Source organism: Rhipicephalus microplus, chromosome 7, assembly GCF_043290135.1.
Source record: "Rhipicephalus microplus isolate Deutch F79 chromosome 7, USDA_Rmic, whole genome shotgun sequence".
Lineage (NCBI taxonomy): Eukaryota > Metazoa > Arthropoda > Arachnida > Ixodida > Ixodidae > Rhipicephalus > Rhipicephalus microplus.
The window spans coordinates 75,453,984-75,464,655 of NC_134706.1; the positions used below are offsets into that span (position 1 = coordinate 75,453,984).

Consider the following 10,672-nt stretch of genomic DNA (forward strand, 5'->3'; position numbering starts at 1 on the left):
GTGTATTACGTTACTTGGAGTCACAATTAAGGCTTTCAGTTATGCAGGCTTTGATATCCGAGAAGTTCGCTTTGGATTCACGTGTTGTGAACATCTGTGGGCATACCTTGCATCGAGCTTTTACGCAGGGATGGCACCCTAATTGAAATTTGGGGGTGGTTGTTTTTGTTCTGACAAGAATGTCCTTCAGATGTTTATCCCGGCGGTACACCACGCGAGGTGGCTTCGCGAAGATAGAAGTTAGTCGTTTGCTTTGCCTGATTATGTTGAAATGGCGGGACAGTATGTTGTTGATTCGTGGCGCTGATGAGGAGTAAGTTAGTACAAGGTTCGTTTGGGAAGTCGTTTTAGATAATCTGTTTGGTCCCTTAATAATATCATTCCTGTTCACATTGCGAGCACGTAGTATGGCATCGTCAATAATGTCTTCCGGATAATTTTGTTTCAATAAAGAATGCTTTAGGTGTTCCGCGTGTCTGTCGAATTCCCGCATATCGGTGCCTATTCTTCGGTACCGGTAGGCCTGAGAATATGGAATACCTGTTTTGCAATGCTTTGGGTGGCTGCTGTTGAAATGTAGGTACATTTGACGGTCTGTAGGCTTTTTGTAAAGGTTTGTTGACAAGCGGTCATTGTCGACCGTGACAGTGACGTCCAAAAAGTTAATACTAGTTTTGGAAAGTTTGTGCGTGAATTTTATTGACGGGTGGCATTTGTTAAAATCCTCTATGAAGCGGAAAAGACTTCCCTCATCATGGTTTCATATCATAAAAATATCGTCTAAGTATCTTCTGTAGTAGAAAGGTTTCAAGGTGCGTCCTTCAATAAATGGGATTTCAAGTGAAGCCATAAAGGTGCTCGCGAAGTTTTGGGCCATTTTCGTGCCCATTGCAGTGCCACTTACCTGAAGGAAATGTTTGCCTTTGAACTCAAATTGGTTATAATTTAGTACAAGGTCAAGAAGTGTAAACAGTACCTCACCACTTACACTAGTTGATGAGTCAGATTTTACATATTTAGAAGCCATAGCCGCTATTCCATCATGGTGGGGTATGTTGGTGTACAGTGAGCAGACGTCCATGGTCACCAGAAAACTGCCACCTGGGATGTCGAGACTTGAAGTTTCGCAGATGAAGTGGTTTGTGGCCTTTAGGTAATAAGAAAAAATTCGGGGGATGTTTTTTATTAAGGAATTGATGAATTCTGATATATTTTCTGTTGATGTGCTGTTACTGGATACTATCGGACGTCCCGGATTACCTGCCTTGTGTATTTTGGGGAGCAAATAGAATCGACCGGGAACAGCATTGACCGGTAACATTGCTTTTAACATTTTGCCGGTAATTTTTTCGTCCCGGCGGAGATTGTTTAGGGTTACTTTTTTCTCCCTTTCAAATTCGGGAGTCGGGTCAGTTGGAAGTTCTTTGTAGAATTTTGTTTCTGATAGCTGTCGTTCCCCTTCCTTTAAGTAGTCTGACGTGTTTAGAATTACTATGTAGCCCCCTTTATCAGCCGGTTCGATAGTTTTTTCAGTGTTTTTTTTTGTAGTTCATCGAGTGCCCTTCGTTCTGACTTTGATATGTTGTTTCAAAATGGCCGATTTTTTTCATACGCTCTGATAATATCGTTTTGAACTGCTGATATATACATATCGAGGTGTTTGTCCCTCTCGCTCACCCGGACACCATGATTTGTCACCACCAATCACTCTATTCTTGTCCGTACAGTCCTTGTGATCATGAAAGTATTCACGGAGGCGGAGATTACGCGCAAAGTTATCGAGGTCTTGGTACAGTTCAAATTCATTGAATCTACCGGATGATGGACAAAGGTTAAGCAATTCGACAAAAGTTGAAGCTGAGCGAGTGTGAGTGTTGTGTTTGACAGATTGAGGACATTTTTCTCATAAGTTTTCGGCTGCTCTTGGCTATCACGTGGCACGGGAGTGTCAGCGTCATATTCGAGAGTAACGATGTTTTGATTAGAATTGCACTGTAGTTTGGAGTTCTCATTTTTCTCCTCAAAGTTAGGTTGTGGTACGGGTGGTCCCTGGCGTGCTTGTACGGCCTCATTCCTTTTTTCCTGTTGCAGAGCAGTGGAGCTACTGCAGTCCCGCTTGAATTTTCTATCTTTTACTACTGTAATTTCACCTCTCTTTTTTAGTTCATATCTTTCCAGTTCTCTTGCCTCATGCTCTCCGAGATCAGATACCAATTGCTGCGTGGCCTCCTTGACACTGTATTCGGCGGCCTTACGCTCACTATGGTCCGCAATGACCCGAGTCAGTTGCAAGGACGCTTCTAGTAATATTTTTCCCCACTTCCCCCTTTCTGCTTCACTTAGTGTAGACATTGAGGGGTTGCAGGATAGGCGGAGGCCCTTAGGTGCAATTTCGTGAGGTAGATATTTGGTTAGTTTTTCCGCGTGTTTTTCGTATTGCACCCGCTTTTCAATGATTTTTCTAATCGATAGAAATGAGTAGACCATGCGTGTTTAAGACTGCCCGTACCTTTTGTTTCCCCGTGTCATTTGGAAGCCGCCGCCTTGGTCTTCACCGCATTCGTCCGCCTGGTGTTGTAATGCCTCGCTTGTGGGAGTGGCGGCGTCATCACTGCTGGGACCCTGGATGGCTCCTTGTGTCCCTCGGCTCCCTGTTGTTGAGTGGGTTTGGCACTGGAGTTTGCCGTGCAAGCCGTTGCCACCGATCTCTGACTCACTGGTGGGACTCGCTGGCTCGCTGGCCTTGCTGGTGGTAGTGGCGACATCGTCACTGCTGGTGCCCTGGATGGCTCTGTGTGTTGCTCGGCTCCTTGTTGTTGAGGGGGCTTGGCACTGGAGTTGTCCGTGCAAGCGATTGCCACCGATCTCCATGCCGCCGACGTCCATCGCAGCTGCACCCTCGTGTGCTGCGCCAGCAGCGCGACTCCCTCGAAGCTTGCATGTAAGCCGTTAGCAGCCAGGAAGCGGCGCAGCGGGAGTGTTGAGAAACCATGTTCGACGTAATAGACGCCTGCTCCCAACAACCCGTAGTGGCAGAGACGGCGGGCCTCTCTGCTGAATCGCTGCACCTCCATATTAAACCGATTCATTGATCGCCAGTTCGAGTCCCGCCGTCGGCGATTGGGTGCGCGAGGTAGTGAATTGAATTGAATTGAATTGAAATTTATTCCGCAACAACAAAATACATGTTACGAGGAGGGCAGGTAAAAGCTGTGAGAACAGCTTGAGAAGCCCTGACCCCCTAGTACACAGGGTAGCACAGAAAGACGTGCGGCTAAGGACGACCAAAATAAAAGTGTTTCACAATGTGCACTAAAAAAAGAAACAATGAAAGATTACAATGAAAGATCACCGAGGTAGTCGCTAGATCACATTATTATATAAACACTAATCGCAATTTTTTTGGTGATATGCTAGATATATCAATGTTATGTTCCCTAATTATGCGGTTTAGAAGTGTAGGCAGTTGAAACTTTAACATTTGATTTCCGTATTTCGTTCTACATTTTGATATGTGCCACACTTCAGGTTGACGTACATTATAAGCAGGAAAATTTTTCTCTAACCTGGCTATTCTAGCAATCGTATCATTATTTTTCAATAAACCGAACTTATATAAACGGCTTAGTTTATAATCATATATTGATGCAACCTGAATGATGTAGTGTTTTTTAAACAATTCTGCTGTGTGGCTGCGATGTGGTAATTTAGAGGCAAGACGCAAAGCTTTCTTTTGCAAGATGGTAAGTTTGCAAACGTTTACAGTTGTCGTTGTGGACCATACAAGAAAGGCATAATTCAATAATGAAGAAAACAACGAGTTATATATGAGCATGTTTACAGAAACAGGAAAATAGTAGCAATGACGGCGCATGACGCCGATTATACGAGATAGTTTAGTAATAATTTGGTTCACGTGATCATCCCATGTCATGTTTTGTGAAAAATACACGCCTAATGATTTAAAACTTTTGACGACTTCAATTTCTAAATTATTTAACGAAATGATGGGAAACTGAACTTGTGTGTGGCGGGGGTGAAATAAAACAGCTTTTGTTTTTTTTATGTTTAGTTTTAGAGAGTTTTCTTGGGCCCATGTGTTAATTTTAGACAGTGCGTTATTCGCTCGGCTACCTAGATCGCTGCTACATCTGCTTGAAAAAAACAAACTTGTGTCGTCAGCATATATAATGTAATGGGCAGATTCATCAATACGAACTATCTCATTAACGTAAAGTATAAAGAGAAACGGTCCCAAAATGCTTCCCTGCGGGACGCCTGTTTTAATGGATTTTGTTGCGGAATGTTTGCCTTGAATTACGACGAATTGAGTTCGGTGTTGCAAGTATGAGGTGATTAATTTGTGTGCAACGCCTCTTATACCGTAATGGTCCAACTTTCGTAGGAGAATTTTATGATTAATGAGGTCAAAGGCTTTTGAGAAATCAAGAAAAAGACCGAGTACCATATTTCGGGATTCAAAATTCTCTAGAATGTATTCTTTTTGTGCCAGTAGCGCGAGCTCAGTAGATTTATTTTTCCGGAAGCCATACTGCGCTGAAGTAATCAAGTTGAACTTGTCAGTAAAAGAGTTCAAACGTTTCAAAATTATTTTTTCCAGACCCTTAGAGAATACAGGTAGAATCGATATAGGGCGGTAGTTGGACATGTCATTTCTGGGACCCTTTTTATAGATAACTGTCACTTTTGCTATCTGCATGTTTCGCGGGAAATGTCCTGTGGACAAACATATGTTAAAAATGTAGGCAAGACAGGGTGCTAGTATGTCAATAACATACTTAACAGGTTTCATCTGAATATTGTCCGCGTCAGTGGCTTTGCTATTACTGAGTGTCAAAAATGTCGCTACTAATTCACTCTCTGAAATTGGCTCTAGAAATATTGTTTGGTTATTTCGAATATTCATATATTTTAAAGAAGTACTACTGGTTGTAGGGCCGCCAACTGACAAAAAGAAGTCGTTAAATGCATCAGCTAAATCAGGCCCTTGAATTTCTGTACCATCTTTCACAATTTTGGTTAATTCCTCCGGTGGATTATTAAGCGTACTGTTAATTGCCTTCCAAACGTTTTCTGTACGCCCTTGCGTTGAGTTAAACAGGTTCGAATAATATAGTTTCTTTTCATCACGAAGGCGTTTGGTGACAAAGTTTCGGTGCTTTTTAAATGCTTTGAGGGCTTCAGGGGACTTACTCACAATAAATGCCTTGAACAATTGGTCCCGCTTTCTTATAAGCTTAAGGCATTCTTTATTTACCCAAGGTTTCCGACTTTTTTTAAATGTTTTAAATGACTTTAGGGGAAAACATTGAAGGTATATTTCGGTGAACTTGTTCATAAATAAATCGTATGCCAAATTGGCGGCACTCGCTGCGAACACATTGCTCCAGTCGGTTCTGCCTAAGCGCTCTCTAAAGAGGGTTAGTGTTTCAGGATTTATAAGTCTATAGGAAAATTCTGCACGCACTTGTTTGGGTACGTTATTGAGTTGGTTAACAAACATAAATATAGGCATGTGGTCACTAATATTGTGAATCAAAGTGCCAGCCGTAACAAGGGAAGTATCAAAGTTTGTTATAAAAAGATCTAAGAGTGTTGATGACTGTGAAGTGATTCGCGTAGGAGCCGTTATAACATTTTGACAATAATGCGAGCTTAACATTGATTCAAGTTCTAATTTAACACTGCTCTCAGCTAACATGTTGATGTTGAGGTCACCACCTAAAATCAAGGCATCGTTTTTTCACTCACAAATTCTAACAGTGAGTCTAAAAAAGAAAAAAACAAACGGACATTATTTGATGGAGGGCGGTAACATACACAAAACACTGATGTACCACATCTAACAGTGAGTATTTCATATAGAGGGGAAATGCAGGAGAATTCAGACATCAATTCACAGTCTATTTTACTTGAGATTAGCATAGCTGCGCCACCACCCCTTTTGCCTGTGCGGTTCATGTAGTATGATTTATAAGTTGGAAACGTAAATACATCATCTTCCGAAGCAAACCACGTTTCCGAAAACATCACAACGTCAAAATTTACTTGTGCTTCACTAAAAAAATATTCGAGCTCATCCTGTTTATTCCTTCCCGATCTAAGGTTGAAATGAACGCAACTGAGGCTTTTTTCACAACAAGTGTCATACAAGTTTTTAAGATTAATAAGGTCTATAGGTGCGGTTAAGGGAAACATGTTAAGACGAGTATCAAAAGAATATCAGGAAGTAACAATGCAATGCGGGGTAACAGTATCACAGCTTATCAAGGTCACCCAAACGACGAATGACAACCGCGCTATCACCCTCTCTTTTCCTAACGAGAATCTTGCCGTTGCAGTGCCATGAAAAACGATAGCCATTGTTCTGTGCCCAGTCTTTTGCGTTGCGCAGCAGCTCTCTGTTTTGCTGGGTCATGTTTTCAGTGATCGAAACATTCGAAGCATCTCTTAGGGCTTTCCGCCTTCCTAGCCACTTATCACGAATTGATTGCTGGGCAAATCGAACTATAATTCCGGGTGTTTTGTTTGGCTTTGCCGGAAGTCTGTGGATAGCGGCGATGTCATTCCCAGTCAGCTCTGGCAGGTTAGCAATCTTGGCCACATCATTCAACTTACACAGCAAATTCTCGTCTGGCGTAACCCGGATGCCGTGAACTTCTATGTTTAGTCTCCGACTACGAAACTCGAGATCATTCACCGTAGCTTTCAGTTGTTGAATATCACTTGAGGTGCAGTCCGCCTCTAATTTCCCAACGCGTCTGTTTAAGCTACTAATGTCCTTTTCCTGCTTAGCTTGACAGTTCAAGATGTCATCGTACTTTTGTGACAACAGCTGGATTGAGACCTTAATCTCACCAACCTGAGCCGGCAGCCCTGCTAAAGCATCAAGCCTCCTAGTTATATCTGCCAGGCAAATGGTTAACTCAGAGTCCATGCTAGTTTTCTCCCCACTTTTCGCTTTAGATGAACGGCAAGCAGCACATCGCCATGCCCTGCGACCGCTCTCTCCTTTAGTCTTAAATGTCGTCTCCGACCAGCCAGAACAACTGCCAACATGGTAAGAGGACTCACATTCGTTGCACTTCAGGACACGCCCATCACAGGGGAGGGGCTCATCACAAGACTGGCACGTGCTTGTCATGGTACGTTGTCCAGGCATTCACAGTAGCACTCAGTTCGCACTCAATTCGGGAGCATTCAATTAGGAAAAAGGCACATTATGCACAGAGAACTCAGCAAAGCACTGAAACACGGTGGCAACGGCGGTAGCGGTAAGGCGGTATTGAGAAATAAGCGAATTTACCAACCTGGGTAAGCAAAAAGAGCTGATTAGGCGAACGTCCTTTCACCGCCGCCGCCGCCACCCGTGTGTCCAGGTACGATGTCGACGCCGGAAACACGTAAACACTTCCGCAGGCTCAGTGACGTCAAGATGTGATTCCGTAGCCACGGCAACCGTTTTCAGGTAGTCTAATAAATGGAGGAAATTTGAACGTTGTAAAGGAGCGCCGCTTTGATAAATGGCTCCAGCGCAACGATTCCAACAAGGCAGGAACCCTAAAGCACCGGCCGCCGAAATGCAGGACACCAACCTGGGTAAGCAAAAAGAGCTGATTAGGCGAACGTCCTTTCACCGCCGCCGCCGCCACCCGTGTGTCCAGGTACGATGTCGACGCCGGAAACACGTAAACACTTCCGCAGGCTCAGTGACGTCAAGATGTGATTCCGTAGCCACGGCAACCGTTTTCAGGTAGTCTGGGTAAGCAAAAAGAGCTGATTAGGCGAACGTCCTTTCACCGCCGCCGCCGCCACCCGTGTGTCCAGGTACGATGTCGACGCCGGAAACACGTAAACACTTCCGCAGGCTCAGTGACGTCAAGATGTGATTCCGTAGCCACGGCAACCGTTTTCAGGTAGTCTGGGTAAGCAAAAAGAGCTGATTAGGCGAACGTCCTTTCACCGCCGCCGCCGCCACCCGTGTGTCCAGGTACGATGTCGACGCCGGAAACACGTAAACACTTCCGCAGGCTCAGTGACGTCAAGATGTGATTCCGTAGCCACGGCAACCGTTTTCAGGTAGTCTGGGTAAGCAAAAAGAGCTGATTAGGCGAACGTCCTTTCACCGCCGCCGCCGCCACCCGTGTGGCAGACTAAGATGCAGTGTTTTGATGTTCGGGCGCTTCTGCCTCATTCGCTTCAAGGCCTCCCTTAACGAATCCAGTGATCTTGAAGAACTCGTCTTCAGGATGTCCGTAGTGCCCACATGCAGATAAGCGTGTTTCTGCATGTGGGCACCACGCTGTTCAAATGGCGAGCTATTCATATGAACCCCTTACCGCTGTCGGCGGCCATCTCGGGGAGGGGGGGGGATTGTGTTTTCAGCATTATCAGCAAGATGGCCCAGTGGGTGCGCGGCGGCTCTCACCTCTCACGCGTACTTTGGCCCGCGTAAAGAACAATTGTGAGTACGCTCGATCGCAAGCCCTCATCTTGCAGTTGGGAAAATCGTACGTCGTGGCTAGCCTTTGGGTTTCGTCGGAACAATTTCGTTGCAGTTACCGGGCACACAAAGTTCGCTGCAATCGTTGCACAGCCTCCTTTCGCGAAAAGGGCGTGATATTTAGACACGGCGAAGTAACATCTGAGACGCTTACTCGCATTCACCTGTACCTGCGAGTACGTTTCATTCGTCATTTTTGTGCGAGAAACGCGGGGAATGTTTCAATTTGCTTGCCTTTCTGCGCGTGATCCTCCAATGTGTTGCTGTCGCTTGTCGCTTTCATTGCTTCACCTTTGCGGCAAAGCTGTGACTTTTTTTCTCATACGCACAGCTTCCGAGAAGTCTTCCGAGACGCTAATGTCTGTACCCTTGAAATTTTTTGCCTTATTTCAAATAGTTTGCTTTTCTTTGTAGCTGGTAAATTTGCCGATTTGTGGGCGTTTTTTATTTGGGTGAAACTGCCTTAGTCGATGTGCTCTTGGATTTTGCACAATTCTGTCACTCTGCCTTCACATTTCATAGCCTTCTGAAGTTAATCATTATCTTCGACGTCATAGAAGACCAGGTGATTACATCCGCTCCTGTTCTCGATATCGTCAACATTTGCAGCCAGAGCTTCAATCCCAGCCCAGTTTTGCTCTATAAGTGTGTGGCCGTCTAAACCAGCTACCTGCAGCTGGTTTAGACTACCAAATAAATTTCTCAAATTTATATATCGTTGCTTCAAGGGTACTCAAGCAATTTTTAAGTCAACCATGGCCTCCTGCCTCGCAGCTTGATGGTTTTCTATCAATGATAACTTGTTTTTTATTTCCTTTTGTCCGCTCAGAGGTTCCCTTAGTAGAGCATTTTCCGGGGCAGGATTCACCTCAACGTCACCGCATACCAGCAATAAGAAAAAATTAAAAAGCAAATCACTGCAACAGTAGAAAATGACGACGCCTACGATACACACACGTTTTATTATTCGAGTGAGAACAAGCACACGCGAAAAGTAGAAGGGGGGGGGGGTGGAACCTGCGACAATACAACAGCATATTAACAACAGTGAAAATTTTGTAAACTGACCCGTAGGGTGAACTAAAAAGTCGTGAACGGCAGCGCCATCGCAGGGCCAGTTTGACGCCCCAGAGAACAACTGCCATTCCATGGTTTTTCTAGCTCGAAGTGTTGCGCGTCGCCCCGCCGCGGTGGTCTAGTGGCTAATGTACTCGGCTGCTGACCCGCAGGTGGCGGGATCGAATCCCGGCTGCGGCGGCTGCATTTCCGATGGAGGCGGAAATGTTGTAGGCCCGTGTGCTCAGATTTGGGTGTACGTTAAAGAACCCCAGGTGGCCGAAATTTCCGGAGCCCTCCACTACGGCGTCTCTCAAACTCATATCGTGGTTTTGAAACGTTAAACCCCACATATCAATCATCAATCGAAGATCTGCGCGTCATGCACCACGGGTTCGTCGACCAGTATGTCGCAGTGGCCAAAATTGGTGGCAAGACAGGTTTCATTTCCGGTTTGACCGTCAAATTGGCTTTCCAGCAACGGTCTTGGAGTTGAAGCTGCGCGATCGCCGCGGAACAGTTCAGGAGTTGAAGCTCTCTAATTGTTTTCCAAATCCACAATGCAACGTAGCTGACACGGGTAATTTTCCACGCACACCTGCAGGATGAACAAAACCATCGTGAACGGCACCGTCATCGCAGAGCCGGTTTTACGCCCCCTGTGTCAGACGCAGTATTAATGAGGTGTAACAAACAAAAATAAAGGAAAGTATAGGTTAAGGTAATATACCGAATTTTAATATGACTCTGACGAAAGAAAAGTGGGGGAAATGAGAGTTTGCCATAGGCAGGAACTTTCGCGGTTTCTGCCCACGGCAAGTCATGTTTTCGCCAACTTTTCTTCAGATTCACGCTACAATTCCGCCTTATAACATCCCGTATACTTTTCTTGGCATTATTTATTGGTGGTGTCATAATTTATATATATATATATATATATATATATATATATATATATATATATATATATGTGTGTGTGTGTGTGTGTGTGTGTGTGTGTGCGTGTGTGTGTTGTTACAGGGCAAATAACATTACTGGACTAATTACAGAATGAACTCGGGGTGGACAAGATGGCGTCCAGTTCGTTCGTAG

The 10,672-nt window shown here is 44.7% G+C and overlaps 1 long non-coding RNA gene across 1 annotated transcript; it reads right to left on the reverse strand.

Moving 5' to 3' along the window:
* Window positions 1-5,991: 5,991 nt before the first annotated feature.
* LOC119175598 (uncharacterized) lies at window positions 5,992-8,150 on the reverse strand. Its single transcript, XR_005110323.2, has 2 exons — window positions 7,617-8,150; window positions 5,992-7,494 (listed from the first exon to the last, which is right to left on the reverse strand). It is a non-coding gene; the product is annotated as an uncharacterized LOC119175598 (long non-coding RNA).
* Between the last annotated feature and the right edge of the window lie 2,522 nt (window positions 8,151-10,672).